Source organism: Hetaerina americana, unplaced genomic scaffold, assembly GCF_022747635.1.
Source record: "Hetaerina americana unplaced genomic scaffold, ioHetAmer1.1.p SCAF_70, whole genome shotgun sequence".
Classification (NCBI taxonomy): domain Eukaryota; kingdom Metazoa; phylum Arthropoda; class Insecta; order Odonata; family Calopterygidae; genus Hetaerina; species Hetaerina americana.
The window spans coordinates 424,836-451,820 of record NW_027287317.1 but is presented as its reverse complement, the minus strand read 5'-3'; the positions used below and the strand labels follow the sequence as shown (position 1 = coordinate 451,820).

General features: G+C 41.6%; 1 protein-coding gene across 5 annotated transcripts in view; it reads right to left on the bottom strand.

Moving 5' to 3' along the window:
- Positions 1 to 26,577, bottom strand: part of CRMP (Collapsin Response Mediator Protein) — a 265,863-nt gene extending 239,286 nt beyond the window's left edge. For 2 of the 5 annotated variants that reach the window (XM_071595913.1, XM_071595916.1), the window contains exon 1: positions 26,472 to 26,566. The gene's annotated coding sequence lies outside the window, so the exon portion shown is untranslated. Of the gene's footprint in view, positions 1 to 26,471 lie in introns of all 5 variants that reach the window. The other 3 variants (XM_071595919.1, XM_071595914.1, XM_071595915.1) reach the window with 3 other exon arrangements.
- Between the last annotated feature and the right edge of the window lie 408 nt (positions 26,578 to 26,985).

Below are 26,985 nucleotides of genomic sequence, written 5' to 3'. Positions count from 1 at the left end.
ATGATACTACAACGGTATCTCAAAACACTAATGCTACAATCTCCAACGGCCAGCCAAATTATGCCGTTTCTTTATTTTCTCAAAGTAGAATGCTCCATCGTTAGAGGCTTTTAGCACAAGTAGAGACCCTGGTTAAATCATCAGATACAAATACTCATACTTTCCCCGAACAATCAGAATTCATAATAGTAAGAAACTGAAGTCACTTTAGAAATATTAAAAATATTTAATGTACAAGTCGGAACAAAATAGAACAGTGCAAATATATCAGGTATATTTGTAGGTGCAGGTGTATGTTAGTTGGTAGTAAGTGTATTTGCATGTGTGTGGGGTGTAAGGGTTTTTGCATGAATGCATACCTTGTTTTGTTGGTGGGGTGTATAAATTTGTGGCTTTTGCATGCGGTTTTGTTTCTTAATTACGGGTGGTTCCCTAACACCCCCCGCCACACGCCCTTGTGGCAGTTTGCGAGGTATTAAATAGATGCAGATGCAGATCAGTGCAAAAGCAAAGGCAGCATATTACAATATTCAATCCTTGGCCCCGAGTTATCTTTAGAAACTTAGTCCCGGTGATAACTCAGAGGATAAATATATCGATAAATAGCTTATTACGCTTGAACTTTTTAAGGTATGAAGAAAACATCGTAAATTGTTTCTCGTTCATGGAATGGTAATAATAAATTTAAGAAATTGTTTTCCCAATGATAAAGTCTTGAATTATTACTCGATGACTCGGTGGGTCATGGAGACAAACTCCTGATTTCTTCTCCGGGGAGGTGACGGTGTCAGTCAGTAATGCATGCCCTTGGAATGAGCGTTTTACTGAACCGACCTCAGGCCAGGAAAAACACCAATGGAGGTGTTGTTTTCATAATAGGAAGATTAAAGCAGTCCTCCTGATCCAAAATGGTAATCCTTTTTTTTACTCTGTCCTCATCACAAGTCAAGGTCCACCGAAAGATCGTGTTCACAAGTGACGAAACGCATTCCATTCTTAAATAAAAATTGACATGGGCAATATTTGCAGCACACCTGCTCTGCATCAATATCAACCGTTGATGCAAAAGAACTACGATACCTTGGTTACGTATTATAAAGATTACTGGAAATAAGAATTCAAAGTTGTTATTTCCCCACGGCAAATTTCCCACAAAAACACCCTGCTATTAATCAAGTTAAAAGCTTTGTTTAGTTCACACATAAACATGTACACCTGACCTTCAAATGATAGGTCATTCTCAAACCTTGGTTAATTTTAAAATCAAAATTAAAATATGTAAAATGTTGTATCGTGAATCGAACAAAATATTTATTTCAAAGTTTTTCGCTCACAAGTATGTCCTAATTGGATTAAATGTTTTGAGGGGTGATCTTTTAAGGAGGAAACGTCAATAATTTTGGTGTATCCAAGCTTAAAAAAATAATTAGGCAAACTAATGAGTTTAGATTCTTTCGGAAGCAAGATGACGAATGGCCTTCCCTCTTCATAAGCAAAACCAACCTTCCCTCCAGCCCCCCATGCTTTTTTTACCCACTGAATCTTAGACCCGCTGGATGTGGCCTTCTCACACAGAGCGAACAGTTCGCTACAGAGCAATGAAAGTCATTCAAGAGAGGCGCGCGCAACGTAGGGGATGAGGAGAACGACCTTTCGGAGGATACGGGGATAATACTTACCGGGAATTTCTCTGAAACTAATCTGAGTCGTGTATCCCTCCACATCAGTCGAGAAAATAAACGTGTTTACGTAAAAAGGGGAGTAAGGAGACTCCGAGACTCTTCTTCTTCCGTACGCTGAAATACTTACCTGGCCATTAAAGTACTCGTATAGTTGATATCAAAATAAGTGTATTTTTATTTTCCCAATCATTACCTAAGGCGTAAATTCATACTAATTATAACGAGAAATCTACCGGTTTAGGTAGGTATTTGATGGATCGTATGCTCTGTTAGCTTTGTTACATTTCTAAGCCCCGCTTGGAAAAACACTGAATAAAAACCTTTAACTTGCATAAATCATTCTTAAACTGCCCATGCTTTCTGATTTTATTTATACCACCCACCGCACCTCTTATATTGCTGCATCTACCTAGCGTACCAAAACTTCTACCTCCCCACCACAGTCTTCAAGAGTCCATTGGAACTCATTACGCCCTAAAATCATTATTCCCACCTTCTCTGAATTTCTCCCAAAGACCTCCTCTCCTCTCCCACCATGCCCAGAAATTCTTCATTTGTTTCCCTTTCCGTCCTTTGCACTTTTTACATCCTGATCCTGCATATTTGAATGGAAGCATTGAAAGTACAGTAAAATAATGCCAATATTTCACCACGCAGCATATGATTCCTTGGATTGATTTGTGGAAGCTTTCAAAGTTGTACTCTTCTCTGCCAACATCTGCATAATTTCGTTGTCCACCTCTCCAATGCCTTCATCACTTTTTTTATAATTCACTTTTGACCATAGATTGTTGATCATCCATTCCACTGTTTATCCTGGTCAGCGCTTTCCATCAACGTTAAATTCTGTTATCTTGGACCGAATTCATTTTGAATCACCACACAGCTTAAACATTTCATTTTCACCTGTCTTTTCTGGAACCAATTACCATAAATTCCTGGTTCTTTTCCTTTATGGAGTTTTCTCGGCCAGACCTCACGCTCGAAGAAAACTAAATCACCAGTCTTTGTCAGTATTGGTGCCGCAAGCATTTCTTCCCACGGTCTGGAGCATGTGCATATTTTATTACGTTCACCTTTGAGCCTACTCAATTTAAAAAAAATGAGATCTGGAGCAAATCGTCTGGATTGAGATTTAAAATTCAGTTACTTCCACGGCTTACTTCATTCTAGAATTGTAAATCCCAGTCCCATCACGGCGACGTCAAATTGTGCAGCTCCAATATATTTCGCGCGTCAAAGTTATTACCCACAAGCAAGATGATAGAGATTAGTCTGGTATGCATTTATTTGCCCATAATTCCGGGTGGCGCAAGTGGAATATACTGGAAATTTCGGGATTTGTTTCGTTTACGAACTCAGGGAAATTCTTCACTAACCCGGACATTCAGTCGTACGTATCTATGATCAAGGTCAAAACTAATGTATTCTAATTTTGAAAAGATGTAGATGAACTTTAATCTTACTAACTGTAAAATAAAGAATTTGGGAGCAAAATAATTTCGCGAAAAAAGATAAGCACGTAGTAGCATATATGGTAATAGAATAGAATAGAATAATGATTCGAGTTGTGTTTCAAGTGCATTGGTACCACTGTAGAAAGTGATCACCAAGAATTTCAATAGACATCAAAGCAGATCCACTAGGACTAAAAAAATGATGCGAGATGACCGTTTGCTCTTTGGACTTAGACACAATTTGCGACATTAAAAAAACAAATTGCAACGAACACCAATGAACCAGAGAGGAACCCAACTGCTAGTCCGACATTCCTCTTACGAACAAATCTCATTCGACGGGAATTTTGCCCGATTCAGACTATTGGTTCCTGAACAATCCTTGCCACACTCCACAGAGACTGCATTCTGGTGGTAACGATTTAGATTCTCGACCAATGATAGCGAAGGCCGTCGGCGCTCCATTTCCTGAGCAAAGAGCCCTAGGATAAGAGACTTCAAGGAGGAGCCGCCTAAAATAGATCCGCGCCGGACGAGAGCGATGACATCCCACCCGCCTTCCGCCTCCCGGCCCCCGGGGGGGGGGGCTTTGGAGAGAGAGGAGTGGGGCTGGGAATGGCGTCGGGTCGGAAACCGGTCGGAGGGTTAGTACGGGGGCCCGATGTGTTCCCGTCACTTCGGAACTGTCCTTTTATTTTCACCCTCCCCCGCCAGACGACAGCACTGCCGCATTGCCGGAAGCTCGGACGCTTCTCGCAATTGGACATCGGGCCTGGTGTTGTTAGAGGGGAAAGGGGATGGGGACCGCGCGCGCGCGCTTGGCACGCCAAGTGGCGCGCTAAGACCCATCTCTCTCTTCCCTCGGCCGCTTCATTTCCTGAATCTAGGGCCACGCCTCCGGTGGCGGCACGGGTCGAACACTGCCACCTTTAATTCACACCACGACAGGTGGTTGCTTCCTTTTTGTCAGGAGCCCGGACGCGATCCAATTTTTCTCCTCGTGTCTCCGGGAAGAAGGGAAAAGCGAGTCTCTTACCCGATATATGGCACTCTCGACAAATGTATTCCCCTTCGAAAAAATTGGAGGAGATAGGCACGGCCGTCGATGTTCTCTTTATTAATTTGATGCCCAATAGAAAGGAACGTGTTCGTCCAGTGGGAAGAGCGACTGGAGATGCGAGGAAGAGCGACCCGAGTTCGATTCCGGTTGACCTCTGAGCTTCCTCATCAAAGCTTCACCAAAGCTCCGTGATTTTTTTGGGTATTATATATTTCTGGAAAATCACAGATGACACATTGGAAGGAACCCTATTGGTGTGTGAATTTCTATGTTGGGCTAAGTATTGGCCAAAACCTTACCCATCAAACCAAATTCCGGGTTGAATACTCTGGCATTTTTTGTCCCATGAGAAAATACTGAAAGTGTTATTTAGTTGTAAGCACAGATATCAAGCATAGAACATGGGAGGGGTATACGGAAATGGGCGTTGAAGCATTATTTTTGCGGTTGAAGTTATTCAGTACCCATGATGTTGAAGACAAGTGCGATTTCACTGACGGACACATTTCACCTTATTCGCTTAGTCAATGTGCGCCATTTTCTTTGAGTCATATCCTACCGAAAGAATAGAATAGGTTGCTTTTAGAATAAGTTGCTAGGAATTCATTCATATAGGGTGCCATCTAATGAGAAAAGTAGTTTATAAGCTATTCATGACGTTAGATGTCAAACCACCATCACGAATAGATCAAATTAAGTTGAAATTTTCGCTTCCGAGGGTGAAATTGTACTAAAAATTGGTAAAAAGGCCGCTTAAGAGGAAGGAAAGAGATCAAGGTGGGGCATAATTACGGTTCAAATGTAATCTCTGACGTAGATGTCAGAGAACTTCGGAATGAACATTTTTATTTAAGAATTTTGAGAACATGTTGGTGAAATAAATATATATTGTGTATTTGCCTCCTCAACCTTGTACGTTAACACGCAACAAGTTGTTTTCTGTGACTAATCAGGCAGCCCGATTGTTTGACCTTCTTTAAATTTCAAACCACCCAAACTTAAGCTTTTCCTTGGAAATACGTTCTCATCGATCTCACGAATGGTTCTGATTTGTAGAAATTTTATTTCATATGAGCGAATAAAATCACGTTTAAATAGGATTATTAGTTTATAAAACCCGTCCCCGAAGAATTTCCAACTCACAATGAAAATGTGAAACCGCATGAACTTTCAACCGTTATCTCTATTAAAAGACAACGTCATCAACGCCCACATAAGCCAGAAATGATGTTTTGACACAGCGTCACATCATAATTCTTCAAATAATTAAACTCATCCAGCCGTCATAATTCCTTCCTTTGCCTCAGCTAATACAAATACATTTCCTGCATCAAATCCAGAGCCATTTATGATATTCAGTTGCAACCCCGTAGTCTCTCACTGCCGATATGTTTATCTTTCCCTTTTTCCGATGCGTCCTATGCATATCTAACTTCTTGTTACTCCTTCATTAAATGCTGAATCTATACCGCGCACTAATGGGTGTGTCCGATTTAATCTCCGAAATTGTATCTTGAAATAAAAAATATAGGAGCTCTTGGTTTTGATTTTATTCATCAAAGAGGCGACAATGGACACCATTTGAAGTTCATCATCTCCTTTCGCACCAAAAGATCTTATTATTTTAAGGCACCCTTTCTGCCGTTACTAGATGGAATTTCTCCATTTCATAGAAAATCGAAACAGCAAATCCACAATTCATTTGTAATGACGATCGTGGTTTTAATGGACCACCTGACGATGCCATGCTGCGTTGAAACCATGATCGTCAATAAATTAACAGTGGAATTGCTGTGTTTCTGTTATATATATATATATATATATATATATATATATATATATATATATATATATATATATATATATATATATATAATATATATGCTGTTATTTGTTACTACAGTATAACTTTTCTTGCCACACAATGGCAATAGCATTTTACCTTCCGAGGTGATCACCTTGCCCATAAACTTTTTTTGCCATGTGCAAGCTTTGTGCGAGTCAACACGATGAAATGCGGACACCAAGTCAAATAATATGTGAAAATTCAATAATGTAATTAATATTCCTCGAAGCAGAGAAGAGCATCTGGGCTCGACTGTTTTCGTATTATCTTTACACGAGGGCATAATTATAGACGCATGATATTTATCACTGGATAAAATTAGATTGCTTTCCGAATCGACGGAAATTCCAACATCATTTGGAATGAGGCTGGAGTATCTTAGCAGAGCTCGTTTTGTTTTTTTAACGATCATTGAAATGCATTTGAGGTGTGTGTAAGTAGTTTAACTAGGTCTCTCGCTACCACCCTCACCCTCCATCCTTCCCACGCACCAACTCCCCTCCGAGTTGTCCCAGACACCGGATGTGACTCGTGTAGAGAGACTCGGGAGACACGACTGAAATACCAGATATACTTATTTATAATTGGATATACTTTACACTGCGGTACCTGCCGGTGCAGAGTCGTGATTAAACATAATTACCTATCTTTTATAGTTCATGTGTGCTCCCTAGGGGTTTGGCGGTAACGTTTCAAACTTGAACCAGTAACCTCGAAGCAGCGTATGCGCGACTGGAATAAAATGTCGTTTAATTCAGAAAGATTACGCTTCACAAGCCATGAATACATTTCTGACTATAAAGGATTTTCACCTACTATTTTTAAATTGTGCCAGGTGCCAGCAAGAACTAAAAACGACGCCACAGGTCTATCTATAGAGCCCAAGGATTAAAAAAAATATATTCGCGTGGAGTCATTGGGTTCAGACCATTTTAATAAAAGTGAAATCGCAGAAAAATGCTATCCATAGTTCGACTCGATGGATAAATATTGCATTGCGCCCCCGTAGCGTACGTAAATTGATAAATGCAAACGCGTCAGCGTAAAAACACGGTGATGTAACCGGACGATTTATCAATCATTTAACGTTCACATCGAGGCTTCGCGTGGACATCGCTTACCGCATGTACATCAAGGATTCGCGATTTGACAACAAGCATAATTTAATAAGCGAAGTGCGTTCTGCATCCCCTCTCTCATTAAAGACTATGTGAACGATATGACACTGTCGATATTGTTTGATTTAACCGATCTTCTCTACTCTCAATCGACTCGATAATTCGTAATTCGAGCACCCATATTCGAAATGAAATAAAAAAGCAACTCCTCCAAGTGGAACTTTGTGGAACGCTCTAATGTTATAATATAAACCAAACTTAGTATGCTACCACACTATATCATTGCCCCGATTGCGGTTTAAACGTCTTGACGTCATTTTTTATTTATTTATATAAGAATTATATCGTTTCAATGAGGCCATTGCCCTGGTGGCAACGGTCAAGTCTGGTCAACGGCCACTCTTACAATTCAAGGTAGGGGCGTTAGTTGCTTAAGGTTACGCTATGGTCACTACTCGTATAACTGACTCTACACGTCAGTTCTAGTGGTTATAAAATTTTGCATGATCTCATTGTATCATGCATTTAAAAATCGGGAAGTTCTTTCAACAAATTTCGTAAAGACCTTTCGGGAAATATTAATGCTTACCCCCCTCCAGCTAACAATTAAAAGTACGCATATATAATATACCTATAGCTAGAAAGTCATAGTTCCGCAGTTAGTATCTGATTATTCAGTGCTGTAATTGAAAACAGAGGTATTTAATGAATGGGCCATATACACGTATATAGAAAATAATGCTCATACTGAGGGTTAGCAGAGGGAATAAAAGTACGCGATATCGTAATATGCTAGATTAATTGCATTATTAGATGATGAAATTCTCTTAACTAAATGTGTTAATTGAACGTGTCCTCCGATAAGTATTAGGAATACAGGAGTGCAAATCCTATAGTTAAAAGTAATGGTGGTCTATATTTTTCAGTAATGGCTCAAGTGAAGTGATATGTCATCTAAAAGAAATGACTCCTTGAGTGTGTTGAGTTCATTCCAGAATCATAAGATTTCTTTAACATTCACTGCGCCGATTATACCCATGTACTCCCTTCCCCCATGCATATTTTCTGAGAATTAATGAACGAAGTTCCGTACGGGAAAAGACATCTCCGCTACCAGGCAAACTCCATCACGGCAACTCGCCTTGCCACAACGCGCTACGAGTATGCGAGTTCCTGACCAAACACCAGGTGCCAACGGTACCCCACCCCCAATAGTCCTGACGTCTCCCCAGCAGACATCTTTTTATTCTCTCGAATTAATGCAGCCCTGAAAGGAACCCGTTTCTAGTATATAGAGTAGAACCAATCAGCCGTGACGAAGACCTGGCGAGAGGTCTCCGAAGACGACTTCCAGGGCGCGTACCGGCCATGGCAGATTCGCTGGAAAAAATGAGTAGAGGGCCAAGGACAGTTCTTTGAAGAATTTTAAGTGTTTGTGCAAATATGTCCAATAAATTATTTAAAAACAAATAATTGATTACTCCCGAAACGCACCCTGTATCTCGATTCGGAGTTAAGTTGAAATGCACGATGGCGCATGGAAAATAAACGTAGTCGATGCATAGCATTGGAAGTCAAACCTTCACTGGCTAAGTGCAAAGAACACAAGAGATGTTGCTGATGTATCGCAGGTCAGACGTGGGGTGGGTGATCCCTGGGGGCTGTCTGGGGGAGTGGGAGCGGACGGGAGACGGTTGGGAGCATTACTAATGAAAGACAGTGCATCGAGTGGCGCGCACCTGCCTTATCTTCCCATCGGTGTCAGCAGTATTTTTCTCGACGTACCCTGGGGTGGGGGAATAGGATGAGAGGGTAGGGAAGGGCAACCGAGACAAAATTATCAACATCTACATAATACCCCGCAGGCCACCGGAAGGATGTGTGGCGGGGGGTTTTACGTCACTATCCAAATTATTGATGCGGCCGCATCGATGCACCGTGCGTCGATATGATACTCGTATTTACATGTATTAAGTCAATATTAAAGATACAATACTGCATCAAATCGGCAATCTATAAGAAACACGGATTAATTGATTTTCTATGAAGCGTAGCATTTATGTACATTTAAGATAAGCTTTAGAAATTACAACAGTGCGTATTTTTAAAGTCATGGTTCTGCTGAAATACATAACCTCGTTTCATTATTGATAAAAATTATAATGATATGTATATGCATACTTAGGATCAGCAAAGTACTACAGCCTGGTGAAACAAGTCGTGTAGCCTAAATATTCCGATGTAAGAATAAAATACAAGATTTTTTTTACCGTTTTAATCATTTATCTACTTCTCCTTCGTATACCGCAGGCATATCTAGTTCTAACTGGTAGTGTTAAGCCTCACAAGGTGTTATCCATCATGAAATCTAGTGTTCATCTAAACATTTTCAAAGACCCGTGTCCTAAATCAAAGAATCAAAACAAACAGAATTAAACTATATTATATATCATTGTTAACCATGAAAACATTAGGCATGTCAATTATCGAATCAAAAATATCAATTCTGATTTATATCGATACATTCCGGGTATCCCTAGGGAAAAAAGTGGACTTTTTTGTGGCGGAGAGCTCAAAAACTTCACTCTCCGTCTATCGCGTGGCGGGGGGTGGGGGGGATGTGCACAACACCTTGGGGATACGGGGGTTGGGGCCCCCTTACCTACTCCAGGCGGGGAACGGTGCCAATTGGGACGCAGAATGCAGTCGCGAGCACTCGAGTGACCCAAATTTAGCGCCCCGGTAACTCAAAGGCAATTTTTTTCTTTCTTCCCCTGCACCCCACAGTTCTCCCTCCTCCCCAAGGGGAGAAGGGAGAGCGGCGTTTTCCACCGGTTGAGAGGGGAGGGTCGGGTGGTGCGTCTTCAGGAGCCCGCTCGCTCACCTGCCGCATCCCCCCTCCCAACTCTCTTCCCCCGAGACTCATATCACGATGCGGCGGCCTTGGTGTGGTCGCAATGGTGATATCTCAATGAACTACCAATATTTATTCATATCGCGGTATTTTTCCGCCCATAAAATACTTCCTTGTTTCTCGATGGCTCATTTCGTTTCGATGTTATTTGTGCTTGCGCTAGATCATTTCTATTGTACTCTACGCAGCTCTTTTTCACCGATTCTATTTTTTTCTCTAAAGCTGAAGTCTATAACACTAGGGTCTGATAAAAAAATTATCCTTCCCTTCGGGAAAAAAATCACTTATCATAGACCTATTTTTCGTTACTAAACTTTCCTGAAGTTCTTAAATTCACCGACATAACTCTTTATTTATTTTAAGTTAATTACTATTATTTAATTGATAACCCTTAATATGATTTCGCTTTATCATTTTGCAAATGGTATTTTACATGTTACACACCAACGCCGCCACCGTACCTACTACATATCTTATGCTAGGAGATGTTGAATGATTGCACTGAAACGCCTGAAAGAGCAAACGTATACTAGGTATTTTTTATTTGCGTCACTCATGGTATTTGGGAACTCTGCTACCCTCCAACTGGCTACCGAGTTAATTTTGTTTGGCCGTCCAGTTGTCATGATGTTCAGACACTCTGGATCAGTGCTGGTAGTGTCCAGTATATCTTGCGCCGAAAATGAGTCATAGGCGTACGCGTACGACCCAACAAAATCAACTCGTTCAATCATCTCTAGAGAAATCGAAAAGCAATGGGCACGTATGATACAGCACCTCACTCGGCGGCCAGCAGGCAGTGACTGGCTCACTCAAAGGTGGAGAAAAAAAATTAAGCGTGCACATTAAACTGTCACCTTTAACAGTGCACAGTGGCGCCACCCTAGCATCACTACAGTGCGCTGGAAAATTCAAGGTCGGTTACTTTTTAGACAGACCTCGGACTAGGTTATCATCAATAAATTCTTACGATAGGGAACACATAAATATAGCGTCGAAAAATCCCAAGGAAACACAAATACGGACAAAGTAGTTATTTCCCGAATGATGTCATAGTTTCCGCGAAAATACTTTTCAGCCGTTTTTATATATAGAGACGTCTCGTCTCGACTCGCAAAACCGGATAAGCTCCCACCACCCGGGTAGAGTTTCAACGAATCATTTTGGATTGAAAATCCACACGGCCCCACGACCGAACCGGGCTATGATCGATACCAGGCCCGAAGGTAAAGTTTGGCGACTGATGAGGGGGGAGCGGAAGGAAATACAGTATACTCAGTATACAGTATAGGATAGGAAATACATACACACACACACACCCAGCCGGCAATCACTTCGAAGATTGGCGTGCTGATGGGCGAGGTTGGTTCTCATCTCGCTCTAGGGTGGCGATGGACTACACTTCGTCCATCAACAAATAAAATGCAAATTTTTATGAGAAACTTCAATTATAATATTGATTAAAATATTTTTTATGACAATAAATTTGAACAGGTATTACAAGTAGTATTTTAAAATATTTAGGCAATCAAACTCGGTGGTCGTGGTTGACTGCAACTACCTAGAGAAAGAAAAACGTGTGGGGGAGAGGGGAGGGGCGAGTTAATAATTAGAAGACGAACGAGGGATGGAATAATGTGTTTGAGAATGCTGATGGAATGAGCGTTGAAGGCGATCTGTATGAAGTATGAAGACTGTATGAAGGCGAACTGTATGGAAGACTATTTGGCAGTTGTTGGCCGCATTAAAGCTAGTGCCGGGCAGGAGCGTATCCAAGTCCAAAAGACAAAACGCGTGTGTCTTTAAAGCAGGACCAGGGGTGCCGCACTCTTGGAGAGTATTTATGGCATTATTAAAATTTACAATAAATATCACTTAACAACCCGAAACTGATTTGGAATACCTGCTGCACTCTGGCCATCAGAAGGGAAAAACAGGGTATACTCCTCATAAATGGCTGCGTTCTATAATTATCAATTTCAAAAAGTGTACTTTTTTCTGTACTAAAAGTGTACTTAGATTAAGGAAAAATATGAGGGACGAACGATTCCACGCACGTAATTTCCGATAGAAGTACTTGATTGAAAATCCTTCCAATTATTTTAATTTTGAAGTTAAACCATAATAAAAACGTCGCTAATTCCAATGCAATAGTTCGACATGCAAAATGAAATGGCCATTTATTAGACCGGAGCTTTGTATTTTACACATAGAATTAATCAGAAACATAATGAAAGAACAAAATCGAAACCGGGTGGTCATGAGAAAATGACTGAAAGTGTGCGTAGCGGTCAGCATAAAATAGTGAGATTATTTTCACACATAACATGATTTTGAAATTTCCGTCGGTGATGGTGGTGGGTGACATTCGCCTCTCCGGTTTTGCACCAAAATTATCTAGGGCGCGTCGAAATCTCCCATTCTCGCCCGTAGTCACCCACCCTCCAACGCCAGCGGGTGTCTCGGGGAGATCCGGTCGTCCGTTGTGGGGGGAGATGTGAGGAATTGAACTTTGTGCTCCATTATTTTTTAGCGGAGAGGTGTCCCTTGTCGTCAAAGTGCGCTCACCCTTTGTGTCCGGTTCAATAGAGAGGACCGTCGAAGACGTCGGTTGACAATTCAGACCTTTTAATTCGACACATTTCTACCTAAAATTAGCGCTTAAAATCCTTCGGGCAATTAGTTAATCGTACACTCAATAAAGGTGATAGACGGAATAACACTGAAAATAATAACCGAGAATAAGAGAGAAAAGAACATCGGGTTAGCGTGGTAGCTAATTTACTGGATTCCGAAAGACCGGGTTCGATTCTCGGCCGTAGCAGGATTTTCTTATGGATATACCGAGCCTAGCTTGGGGTATCATGTGGAGATCACTTCAAGTGGTTTAGACCGTCCGTTGAATGGGACGTTAAATTCTGTTACCCCTTGGCGCCTTTCCTCGAAAATGTGCTAATGACGACGTTGGGTATCTCTCCAAATTTCTCACCAATTCCTTGAATATCCTACCCCTACTAAATTGTCCACCTGATCTCTAATGAAGCAAATTACCTTTCGATGTCAGTCTCCTCCCGTAATCATTGCTGCTACTTAGAGAGAGGAAAACTAGGGGGGATGGTAGCTTGTAATTAGAAGGGGAACTAGCGATGAAATAGTATGTAGGAGAATGCTGTAGGAAAGACAATAGGAAGTGAACGGGGAAACAAGATGGTAGGCACGTGGGTCGCGACGGTTTTACGTCGCTCCGATTAGTCGGAGTGCTTGCCAACCGCTAACTGCAAAAGAAACGGCCGTATCTGCCTTTCCTCAATCCTCGGCACACCACTCACCGCCTACAGGCTTTTGAAAATCTTAGTACAATATACTGGCTGAAATGAGACATCCTACTGAGGCCCCCTAATACCAACCGGAGGTTACTGCAAAGAGAGCATAGAGAACAAATGGAATAGAGAGTAGTGGTGGGGATGGAGAAGGAAGTGACAAATGAGAAACATGTAGGGATGGGTGTCGTAATACATGCCCACAGTTGTACTCCGTGTATACATGAGGAAAAATTGATAAAAGGAGACTTTGATTGGGTTCGGTGGGTCTTCGGTGGGAGGATGGAGACTGAGGACAAGCGAGAAACAGAGATCAAAGAGGAGTCGCTGGAAATGAGAGAAAATATAACGAGGAAAGGGGTATGGTGCAAGACGATGATAAACATCATCACATCGAAGGCATGAAGAAAATAAAGGAATTAATAACGAGTGAAATACATAAAAAATTAGAAAACCTTTGAGGCGGTAAATTCTTACCTGAAAATGGAACGGGAGTTGTGCAGAATAAATTAGGAGGGGGATTGACCATGGAATGTCAGCGCTCGGAAAGGCAAGGGTACATTTGACACGTAAGAGTTTCAGCAAATAGGTATGGAACAGGTTTACCTAGGGTTACTTATGGGGCATTGAGTAGTATGTATGTAAAACATGGGCCATAGCATGGAATAAAGAAAAGGTCACCGAAAAGTTTGAGGTGCGGCTTTGGCATTAGATTGAGAGGAGCAGGTGGAAAAATAGGTTTGCAAATGCGGAGATGACGGGAAGAGTTTTGGGGGTAAAAGGTGTGTTGAAAGAAATAACGAAGAAGAAGACACCCTGAATATGCCACACCTTAAGGAGGTACTGCCTGGAGGAGGTGTTTATAATAAGTTTATTACTGCTCTGTGGCGAGCCACTTCCGAACAAAATTAGATTTACAGAATTGACTATAAGTTTCGTCGCAGCGAAACACATTTTACCAAAAATATATGCCTAAAACAGTTCATATAAATAATTTATTTTGCAATTTTGGTGAGCTAAGTATACCTTGCAAATTTTCTCTATGAAGTATATGATAATCATACAATGATACAAGTAGTTTGAGCTTAACAAATCAGCACCACACATATACAAAGCACACGTAGAGCTCCCGTAACATGTATAGAAGACAATGTGAAAAATACTCAATTGGAAGATGGCAAAGATTTTGGAAAATATAAATTGAAGTTAATTTACTATTGATTTTTTTTCTGACGTTGCTGAGGCGGGTATTCCAAACATTAATTGCAATAACAGTTCTTTGTATGCAGCGGTTCGAATAGATGAATAGTAATAATTGGTATTAAGATCCGTTATGTTTGGACGGTAAGTTTAAGTTCAAGAGAGGAGTTATTGCGCTTTATTTAGGTCACGTTTGGAATACAAGGATTTGTCATCCTTGGGAGAAAACGTTGCTAAAAGAATTAGATTAAGTCCAGAGGATATCCGCCTGATTCGTCAAAAAAGAGTTAGGATACGAAAACGAGTGTATCATGTCATTTTGATAAATTAGGCTGGGAACCGCTTGAAATCCGAAGAGAACAAGCGAGGCTAAGACTTTCAGCAAGGTTTAGAACACACGAATTTACCTATGACACAAAGGGAAATTATAATGACCCCACATTATTTCAGTAGGTTATACCACAAAGATAAGATACAAGAGGTAGGCTCAAGTGCAGATACTCGTTGATACAAATATTCGTTCTCTCCCCGGAAAATCAGGACTCATATTAGTATGTCATCAAAGTCATAATAGTAATAGTAAATTCATTCGAGTTACAAGCGAGGACAAGACTAAACGTTGCGTGGGTATATGGTGTATTCGGAAGTGCATGTGCATGTGTATGCTAGTTGCTAGTGAACAACATGTACGTATTTGCATGCGTGTAAGTTAAAATGAATTTCACAAGAATATATACGCATATGTGGTTGTGAATTTGCTAACTATTTTTAATTGTACAAGTGGTTTTATATTTGACGGGTGGTCACATCCCACATTTAACATCCTCCGCCGCACATCCTCACGGCGGCTTGCGGGAAATGTTGTAGATGTAGATGGTAGTAACGTGATGGGATGAAGTCGAATAACAAAGATATGAAGCAGGTAATACGAGTATGCTTTGGTTATCATTGCGTGTACGTGAACGTGTGAACACTTAAGAGAAGTATCTTCGCCTTAGCAATAAGGCAAATAAGGCAAACACCATATTTGAAATATATAATAACTGATGTGATGTTTGTTCCGATATCAGTTGAGAGTTGCAGCTTTTTTCCGTTAAGTTCTCCAGTGAGACCATTATGAACTAGACATCAGCAATCAGTTATCGGAAACATGATATTCAACAAATGTAAACATTTACGGGTAGGCATGCGGAGGAGATGCTTATTTAAATATGTATAACGTAAATTTGATCTTGATTGATAAGGGAACCAGGAAGATACGATGTTTTAAATACACCTGCGTTCCCAGAAATAGTATGGTTGATTTCATTCCCTAAACAGTAATTTTCTTAAGCTTATTAATAGAGCTTATCACACGAGTTACTTACATTTTTTGGTCTTTTGGCTGCTGAGAATAGTACTCATCCATATCCGGTTGTCCAGTATATGTCCCAAAACCACTTCAATCCCTCCTAGGTTAACTCACCCGAAAGGAACGGGAAATATTAGGGACTCGTTTGTGACTTTACTACGTGCAAACCAAGCCCATTAGAAAAATTTGACTCGTAGGGAATTGAACCGTGGAGAGACTCGAAAAATCGGATATAAATTCACAGTAACTCTCCGTATTCAGTCCGTTGATGTAAATATGTATGATTTAAGCTCATTTCACCAGAAACATAGATTTCAGGAAACAAAATTGTCCTATGCGTGTTTTAAGTAACAGAGAACATGTTCGTTTTTATCAGAAGTTAGCAAATTCAACAGATTAATTTTCTTGTACATCGCCAGGATGCAGATGGGCCTCCGCCTTCTTCTACTTGGTACAATAACGTAATGATGCACTTAGATTTTTATTCTCGAGTAGCTATTGGAACAATTATAATTAATTCATGGAATGAGAATTTCGAATTGTTGCCAAATTCAAATGTAAAATAAATAGCATTCTGAAAAGTTGAACGCGAGATCCAATGGTTTCGATGTAGACTACACTTCAGGTGCGTGAAAATCAAGCTGCATGTGCTAGCATATCAAATTTGCTCTGGGGTAAATTGTGGTAACCAATAATTTGAATTTTTTGACAGAATAAACTTAAAATTTTCTCCTTTACTTCAATGAAAGGTAATCTGACAATAAATTCGGAATACTCGGGCGGGGTCGCTTATGGAATAAGGTAAGCAGCGTATGTCACATGTAAATTTGAGTGTGCCGCGCCCTAGAGCTTAAAATATTTCGGGACCGCTATGTATAATCGCACATGGCTCTTTGCTTATTTGCGGTTTAACATTTTTATCCAATTGGGCATTTGGCCTAGATCATAATTTTTTGTTGTTTTGATGTGTTCGATAACCATAATATTATAAAGTCATAAGCAGTAAATGGTTATAACAGAGAGGCGGCTGGACCGAGGGCTGATGAGAGGGAGACCATGGTATGATTGGATGCTATCAGCAGATACTTAAATAGACATTTATCAATGTCAGCCCGACAGTTCAACCCCCAGATAGAAGAATTAGTTACTATCCGTCACTTAGTTCATGAAGACCCAACACGACTCTTGGTATTGTCAACCTACAGGTTCCATGCTTTCTTGCGAATATTTGCAAGACCTCTGCTGTAGTGTTCTCAGCCTTCGTGTTCTCAGTTCAAGACAAAGTAATCCACACGCCGCAGATTCACCACAAAACATTTTCACAAGCGCATATTGGAAGATGTATTAGACAGTAACCGTCAATGTAGTGGGAACATCCAGACAATAATTGACTTATCTGGAGATGGTTTCGCAAAATGGTGGAAAACAATGGCAGGGAAACTTAAGATATGACGTGAAGGTAATACTAATAAAAACAGCGCCACAAATGGTTAGCTTTACTGTACCGACCCTGATCTTTGAGGAAAGCGAACGAGGGTAATCGATTGAATTCTTTTGAGAAGTACGGAGAAGGATTGAGAGAAATACGATGGGTGGAGTGGAAGAAATATTGAGGCGTTTTCAACATGTACGTGGTTGAAGAGAGTAAGTTACGGCGGGGAATTTGAAAAAGACAGGTAAAGTGAATGGTAGCCGTTTGATAGCGAAATGGGAAAGTGATGGGTCTAGGTCGATGGAAGAACTTTAGAAAGGAAAAATAGTGAGAGGAATAGATGAAGAATGTTGGACCGACCCTAAGTTGAAAGGTTAAAAGTATGAGGACCCGAAAGATAAAATAGTGTAACGAAAATTGTATTTAATGTCCTATGGTGCTTTAGAAATGCAAAGCATTTAAGAAGGTTACGACGCTAAGTAACATCATTCGTGGAGCTTTAAGCCATAATCCAAAAACTGATAATAATTGGCAGATTGCCTATAACACTACTAAAATAATAATACTGGTTGAGTTAAAAAAATTCTGGAGTATCTTATGCCAAACTGATCAGATGATTCACGCAATCGATATTGAACTTAGGGCACATGGAGCCTCAAAAAAATGATCCTTCGGATTTTAATAGTTACTACGGCGATCTACTTTTTACTGCCACATTTTTGCTAATTTCTTCACCAAATATAATATTTTACTTATTAAAGATTGGAAAATCATTGTAACAGTGGGCATACTTTTGCTTTCCTTTTTGTAATATTGAAAGATTTCCGAGCGAGGAACTAGTTTTATTTAGTATCTTTAACAAGCAAATACTCAACAGTTTAAAGCTCTACATAATCCAATTCGATGTGGATACGGTTACGAAAATAACCATGAAACGAAAGGAAATTTTCTGTTACCCTGTCACCAGGCTAGTCACGAAAGCTTGAAATATTCAAATATAATATAACTAAAGATCACCTGTACATGGCGACTTTAAACATTTTGCAATGCATGCAAAAGATTCAAAACGACAAGAAACTAATGGCTTCGGTGTGAATCAGCAAATACTCTTGGGACGACCAAAGGAAATCACGAGATACTTCTAGCAATCGTCTATTAGTAATCGTGCATTTGGAAAAAAATAGCTTCTACATATAATTCGTGATTTTCTGAAGTAAACCAAGAAAATCGGGTACTTACGATAACAGCAGGACTTATAAAATTTGAAAAATCACAAGAATTACAACTTTGTTATAATTAGAGACATGTTGGCGAATAATTACCATTTATCGACAAGCTATGAAATTTTACCGTCTCGGTTACTTTCACCTACATCTAAAAGACACCCAGCGAAGCGTAACAAGGGTAGGACAAGGGGTGCTAGTACATTAGCCAAGATAATAAAACGCAAGAAGTGCGAATATGGCAGAATTTTATTGGTTTTGATAGGTTTTTGCTATCATTTTGCTGTGAACGTGAATTGCGGGAGGAAAAATCCTCGTGTCTCTCGGTTCGATAATATGTCAATCTACTATCGTCCGACCAGCCGATGCAGTGTAAGACTTGGATTATTTGCTCTTAGCCGTAAATAAAATCGCAAGAGGAACGCCCTTGTCAACAGTTTACGCATGAAACCTTAAAGAGTCTACAGATGCTCAATTCCGTGTTAGGCGGAAATTTAAGACGCTCTGTATTCCTTCGAGGCAGATTTCCACGCACCGGGGGACTATTCTCTGTGGTAATAATAGTCGTACATAGGGAAGGCGACCGACAGCTGGTTTTTTTCGCCAATACGGATAGGTGGGTAATTCGTTAGAGGTAGGATTTTCTGGGATAGGGAGGTTGAAATAGAGGAGAGAAACCGGGTGATGGCAGGTGCTACTCTTAACTAAGGCATCAAGGAGTCTACAGTTTAACGTCCCATCCGACAGATAGCATTTATTCGCTTGAAGTGCCCTCTAAACACGATGCCCGGGTTTTAAATGTGATGCCTTCGAAACTTTTTGCCACCCGGGCCCGGGTTCGAATACCGATGGTGCTAAGTAAAACCACTTCAACGACTGAGTACCCTGGAGTCAAACAATGGCTACCCTGAAAAAAACTGCTAATACTAAGAACAAAATCAATTAAACACAAATATCTATTCGGAAAATAATATCCTATTCAAATACTAAATTATCTTAAATTGGAGGGCTCTTTTATGTGTTTTCTATGTATATTTTTGTGTTCCATTGCGCCGTCCAAATGTTATATTGATCTTGTAAGTGCTTCTACATCATGTATAATTTATATATATATATATATATATATATATATAATATTTGGACGGCACAATAGAACACAAATAAAATAGTAACACTTAAAAGGAAACTCACATTGTAGATTGTTTAAGCTTTCGGCCTTCTCAGAGGCCTTATTCAAGTAAGACTGAAAATTTTCTGGAGAGTGGGTAGGGGTCTGGGCGGGGGAGGGGAGATGTAGGGAATGCTGAGAGGGAAATTAAAGATGGTGGTTAAGGGTGGGAATTTTGAAAGATCGGAAAGCTAATATATACGCGGATTCTCGAGTTCTCACCTCTATATTGGTGGCTGAATCGGGTAAGGATGCTAGGATGCTAAGAGCAAAACACTGGTCGAATGAAAGGTCTCTGGAATTTGCGTGTGAAGGGATAGGAAGAGAAGAGAGAGAGGGGGAATTTCATGAGTACCGGTGATTGTTCATTCGAATGGACAAGGGGGTAATTCATTCGCCTATGTAAAATGAAGTGCATTGTTTGCATGACAAAAGATAAATAATGTTTTTTGAGAGGCAATTAGCGTGGAAACAAGGTGAGGGGGCAATGAGGGGATGTGGGGAGAGGAGAGCAGATCTAATAAGTAGACAAGTTTTACATCGGGGCGGTTGCAAGTAGGGAAAATATTAGGAAATTTGTCGCGGGGGGGCGCCAAAGGGTTGGTGGATCTCAGAAGGTTTTTGAGATTGACGGGTCGTCTGTATGCGAGAGATGGGCATTGGGGTAGTAAGGATGAGGTCGCATCATTGTCGTGTAAAATAGGAAGCAGTTCTTTAAGGAAGGTTTTCTGTCAGAGTGATCCGGGAAAATAGTTGGTGCAAAGGTTGAGTCCTGCGTCAGATGTGGGCTTATTTTTATGTGGTGTGTGTGGTTGGGTGGAGCGGTGGATTTTATTTTGTAGGAGATTTACTGGGTAACCGCGTTTGAGGAGTGCAAGGTGTAGATTGTCGAGGTATTTGTTGAGAATGGCTGTGGTGTTGTAAATTCGGTGTGCGCGGATGGAGAGAGAGTTAGGAATCGATCGTTTGGTGTGTTGAGGATGGCAGCTTGTGTGCTGTAGGTATTGCTGATGGTTAGTGGCTTTGATGTGTACTGAAGTGGTGAATTTGTTTTTGTGAAGTGAGATGTCTGTGTCAAGAAAGGTGATAGTGGGGTCTGAAATGGAAACACCTATTCCATATCAAAATTTCTCCTACAAATTTCCTAATATTTCCCCACCTTGCAACCGCCCCCGTTGTAAAACTTGTCTACTTATTAGATCTGCTCCCCTCTTCCCACATCCCTTCATTGCCCCCTCACCTTGTTCCCACGCTAATTGCCTCTCAAAAAACATTTGGGAAACGAACGTCAAGAGGAGCGGAATTTATAATAGGGAGGAAAAAATGCTGAAATAAGCCACCAGGCTACCTTGGCCACTTGCCGTCAGCTCTAAAATTTTATTTCGACGCGGCAACAATACCACATTTGACATTCAGGTATCCCGCAATGCTCAGTTCCATAATACGTTAAAAAAACAAAGTGGTCATGGTTTCGTTAAAACTGTGGAATCTGGGGATTTGGTACGCTTGACCGCAACGTACAGTGAGCAAAACCATAACCATAATGTTTTGTCTTACTCCTTGTCAAAAAATGGCAGCAACTATGAATCTCAAAATCGAACTATAAAAGCATAGCCACCATACCGCCAGCTTCGATTGCAGGTGACTTTCCATTCCTTTCTCTTTTAAACCTCATGCCCTTCCCTATACAAGAAACGGAAGAAAAATCTAAATGAGGAATAAAAGAATGATTATTCATAAGGGAAGGGGTGTTTTGAGTAGTAATTGCCCAGTATCTGTGATCACTCTCAACTGAGATATGGTGCACATAAATTATTCCTCGGGAGATATTGAATAATGCTTTGAATCACGTATATTTCACGAGATAACAACCATTTAATCAATATAGTATCCCATTTATTCTCATAAGTGACCTTTCCAATTTGTTTCATAATTAAATAAGATGGTACATCGTCGCAGGTACGTATCCTATTCATGCGAGTGCTTGTAACAATATAAAATAACAAGATTAATTTATATATATATATATATATATATATATATATATATATATATATATATATATATATATATATATATATATATATATAACGTGTAACCACTATTCTACAGAGTGATATAAATTATAATTATACTAAGGCGCCAACATATATTTTGAACGGTATTAAAACACCGCTTTACCTTTATGATTCGAATTCCTCTTGGTTTTTCGCAGACCTGCATCAGAATTTGGACTAAAATTAAACTGTAACTGATGTACATCTACTAGAAAACCTTCGATGAAATCGAAGCAAGCATAAACGTATAATTTCACTAAGACTGCTAACTACGTGGGCAAAACGATTGTTGGACTTTCTGTCTCGTAAATCATAGAGGTAATCAATATGTGCAGGTGCTGTACAAACTAACCTGCCCACACACAATGAAAAACCCTGTTCCCACTCACCCGAAACCAATAAAAACCCGCTCGTTGACAACCTGTCGGGCAATCAGAAAACCCAACGGCACGAGCAAATCTAAAAAGAGCGATTCTAATCCGAAGCGAGTTATGGGTCCTGATCAACTCTTAAGATTCTCGATTTGACTCTCCGCGACACACGCCATTACCGGCGGGCTTCAGGCATAGAGACGCTACCCAGACGCACCCCTGGGCGCAGCCCTGACCCTCCTCGCCGCTGTTCAGTCGACCGCCTCAATCCAACCCTCCTCGACCCGGCCCCACCCTTCTTCAGACAGCTCACCCCCCGCCAAGCACCCCCCGCAGACACACGCGGCGAGAGCGCCGCCCTTGAAACCCTCTCCCCACAACATGTACCTCTGCGCCGAATTCAACGCACATCACCTTAGTAGTGTCCTACACTGAGAGTCGGATGGAAATTTTCGAAGCTGACTGGGTACTTATTTCGCACACTTGAAAGAAATTCCAATTCTTTCCACAACCACACCTTACTGGACAAAGATGGTCGCAATAGCACGGGCTTAAGAGGAAAAAAAAAGCTTTAGGCAAAGGAGTAGTAGTTGATTTACCAGTAGTTGATGACAGTGATGTCAGGAAAAGATTGGGGAAGACTTTGATCAGTAGCGTAGTTTAGCACGGCGCGGAATCATGGTCGTAGAGGCGAGATGATAGGCTTGCGTCGAAAGGTTTTGAGATGTGGGCTTGGAGAATCCCGATAGCCGGAAAACCGTATCTAGGGCGTGTGGCAGGAGTCTGAAGTGGTTCTCGAAGGTGGTTCAAATATAAAAACATATTTATTTTTCCGGCTTCACAAGAGGAACGTTATTTATTTAGGTGAGCGAATCGTATTTGTCGAACCAGAGCTTCACTCAATGGATGACAGAGCTCACTTCGAACTTCGAGCTCTAAGACGCGTGATATATATATATATATATATATATATATATATATATATATATATATATATATATATATATTCAATAAGTATTGGGTTTAGTTCCATTCCTTGTGCCGCTTGCGATTTTCCAGGAGGAACTGCTTCCCGAAAAATCTTTAAACGCGGGGAAAGCTTAGCGCGCCCAAGGTCGTCGGGATTAGAGCCCGGGCCGATCGTTCCAACGGGCAGCCGAGCGCTCTACCTACTAAGCTGCCACGCCCCTTCATTTAACCTATGCCACCACATGAATGACCGAATCCAGTACTCGGGAAGACGGCCGGTGCATGTGCACTATACAAATACGATATGGCTGTCGTATCCTTGTGGTTATGCAATGCATCATCGCTGAAATGAGGCGATCTATAGCATAAGATCAAGGACCTGGAGTAATCTGCGGTTCGATTTACGACGCGTTTGTTATGAATAACGTCGCAAAGAAAACGGGGGAACGTTTATTGCTGAATTCGACAAATAAATAATGGCGGAAAAGATGCTGTACAATACACAAATGTTTCGGTCTGAACAATCCCAACAACCATTTTCAAGTTCTGTGACGAGATACAGAGGGAAAACAAGCTGAAATTTGGAACTTTCTTCTTTACTGAGGTTGATTGAAAGAATTGAAAATTCAAAAGACATGTAAATATGAATCATCGAAATCACAAGAATATATGATCATAAAGCTGACAGTAAGGTATTATAAATTGTTGCCGCTTTATTGCACATATACCTAACAATACTCTTTTGGTTAGACGTCGACAGTTCGGAAACGTCTTGATGTAACAATTTTACGAGCAATTGATCTACGATCGAGGCAAAAGTGTTGATTCCGTACGAATTTTATGCCTGTGCGGTTGAAATAATATCATTTGGAGATTGCTTGTTGCACAAGGAAGAATGAAATAACTTAGCTTTTCCACGGAATACTGTATATAGTCTAGATGATGCCATAGTGTAGCAAAACTAGTAATTAAATAAGTAGACAGTAAAAATTATTTTCTGCGGAAATGCAAAGCTATATGATTCTTCCTTGTTCGATACAACAAATTCCACTAAGTATCGGCCTCAAATATCTCTCGGAGAATATTTATCTTTTACTTCTAATGGGTTGAATTCTATTTTTGAAATCATAGGATTTATCTTTCAATTATACGCTCACAGAAGAGCTCCAATATGCCTGATTATCGAAGAGCACGCAACCCCCGGCCTTGATCGTGGAAAGGCATGCTTTCCCTTCAGTGATATCAATATCGGAGATTTCTCCCATTTCAAGCCACTCTGTTACGCTACTACATATATATGAGTAAAGGAAACCCTGTAAATATCAGAGGTGAGGGGAATGAATGAGATACCGCTCCACGAAAGGGAAAATGGCACTGCTGTGTGCATTGATTAAGTTGGATGGGAGGCCTTTACACCACACGGTGAGGTGCGGAAGGGTGTCGCTGTGGCGGCCGGGAGGGGGAGGGAAAAATGGCGAGCCAAAAGGGAGCGAGTGGTGGGAGGAGGAACTGCAGCAAAAGGGGTGGCATTCCCCCCTTGCAAGGGTTCGATGACCTTTACATGGGCACCGGGCAACACGTTCGCTTGCCGCAATTTCGGGAGGTGACACACCTGAAGCTTGATGTTTATGGTGTGTATAATGCTCTTATAGACATCGTACAGCACATAAAGAGACAAAATGACTCGCTAGCCTGACGATGATTCATGCAACTAGTTACATGCCGGTAAGCATGAAATCAATCAATGAAAAATACATGCGGAATGGTGCACCAGAAGAAAGAGAAGATAATGATATTGCGAATGATCAGGCAAATAAACAAGAAAAAATTCATGACGAATTAAGCACACATCGACGTATGGTAAAATGGCAAAAAGGATTTGTAAATTAAAATTAAATGGGCTTGTTAAGGGCATAAAATAGCACTCCTGACGAGAATTCGAAGGCGTCAATGACTCATGCACTTATTGCACTTCGATACTGGAATTTTAAATGGAGTTAATATATGATGGCATCATGAAAAATGGAATGGAGTGACATTTAAGACTCCTTGGGGACCTGCCGAGCTCCCCTAGTATTTTTGCAAAAAAATGATTCTCTATTTGTAGTTTTTAGAACAATAGTTGACTGGGTATTCAGGAGAGTTACCGCAAGGATCAAAATTAGGGGCGGGAAGATGAAGGCTGCGGGTGGACCTATGAACTTGAGCTATACCTACACTACTTCCGATTAATATGGTTCACATTTAGTTAAAAATAACATCGGAGACATTTGATAAACCAAAATCTTGAAAGAAACCTATAGCCTGTATGCACTAAAAAAATCGGCAAATTGAATTCCTATCGTGCAGTTAATCGAATTTTCCATTTTTAAAACTGTTCGCGAGAAATAACAAGTGGGCAGATCCTTTTACCTACCCTAACATTATTCTCAGCGAATCACCGGCGCAAGACGTGGCGAGTGCCCTGAACATGGAAACATGGACCAATGAAATCATGTTAGCCACATACCCACGAAAGCCGTCAACGAAACTTGTCGAGAGCGGGGCATGGCGGGCATTTCAAATCCCGTTCAGACTCCCTTCATACCGCACCAAAGACTTCCTGAGAGCACTCGCAGCTGTGATTCCTCGGATCAGTTCACAGCGTTCGGCCTCAAGGAATGCATCCGAACGCTGCCCCCGTCGTCAGCGAGGCCCGAATCGCGAGACACCCTGCGACATCTTGCGTCACATCGACGAAAATGCGAAACACGTGCTCCCTTCTCTCCTTCCGCCAACATGGTCGGAGGATACCCTGCGCTCGGGTGCGGCATGGGAGACCGCAGGCGGGTGCGGCGGCTGTGAACACCGAGAGCATTCAACCCCGTCGTGCTTTCCCCCGTGGGGCGAGCGTGAATCGATAATTCATTCATCGCGTGTGGAATCATTAACTCACCTGAAATCACACTCACGAGCGAACTCGAGTTTCCCTTCTCCGATCGAAGCTTGGGGGCGGGGGAAGGCCCGAAAGATAGGGATTCCCTCCCGTTTGGTCTCTCACACCAAGGGTGGAATATCAATGGGGGAAACACGCGTGGCGGAATAAAAAAAATGCGGAAACGGCGGTGGATCACGGCTGCGGGAGGCGTGGGTTAAGGCGGAGGCGGTGCGGATGAGAGGGGGTGAGGATGGTTTAAGGGTGTTGTGGGTGGGTGCGGAGGGCACCCGGCGTGGTCTCCGGTGGCATCAACCGAAGCCTTCCTCCCCGAGAGGGCAACCCTAAACTTCTTTCCCCTTCGGACTGCCCGTTCTTTACCCTCTTACCGTGGCACACGTACTCTGGGCGAACGAGGAGGAGGAGCGGCGGCGACGCGTTGTCTGTCTGTCCCACAGGCTGGAGCGGCACCTCTGTCGGGTGTTGCGGTGTGCGGGCGCCGGGTCGGGAGGGGAGCGCAGGGCGTCGGGATCGGCGCGCTTCCAATCAAGCTGCGCCCACTAACGTTCGCCTCCTCCCCGGAGAACCTCGGTCGACCGCCGAGAGGCGCCACCGTCGGCGAGGATCGATAGAGGCGCGGGAGCGATGCGTGAAATGGCTGGTGCACGGCGTGCCACCTGTTGGGTGTGCGGCTCACTGCGTGGTGCCCGAATTTGACCGCCGATTTTGTCTCTCGTCGCGCGTACGTCCAGAATGCGAAAGGCAAACGCGTGTTTCCCCGGAAGAATGGAAGGACTCCCATTAAGACAGCCGTAGGAAAATGTTATGAAATATTCAGTAAAATAGGTGTGACTTCAGTTTGGCCTCATACTGGGTCCACGGCAAAGATTTAGGAATATAAGG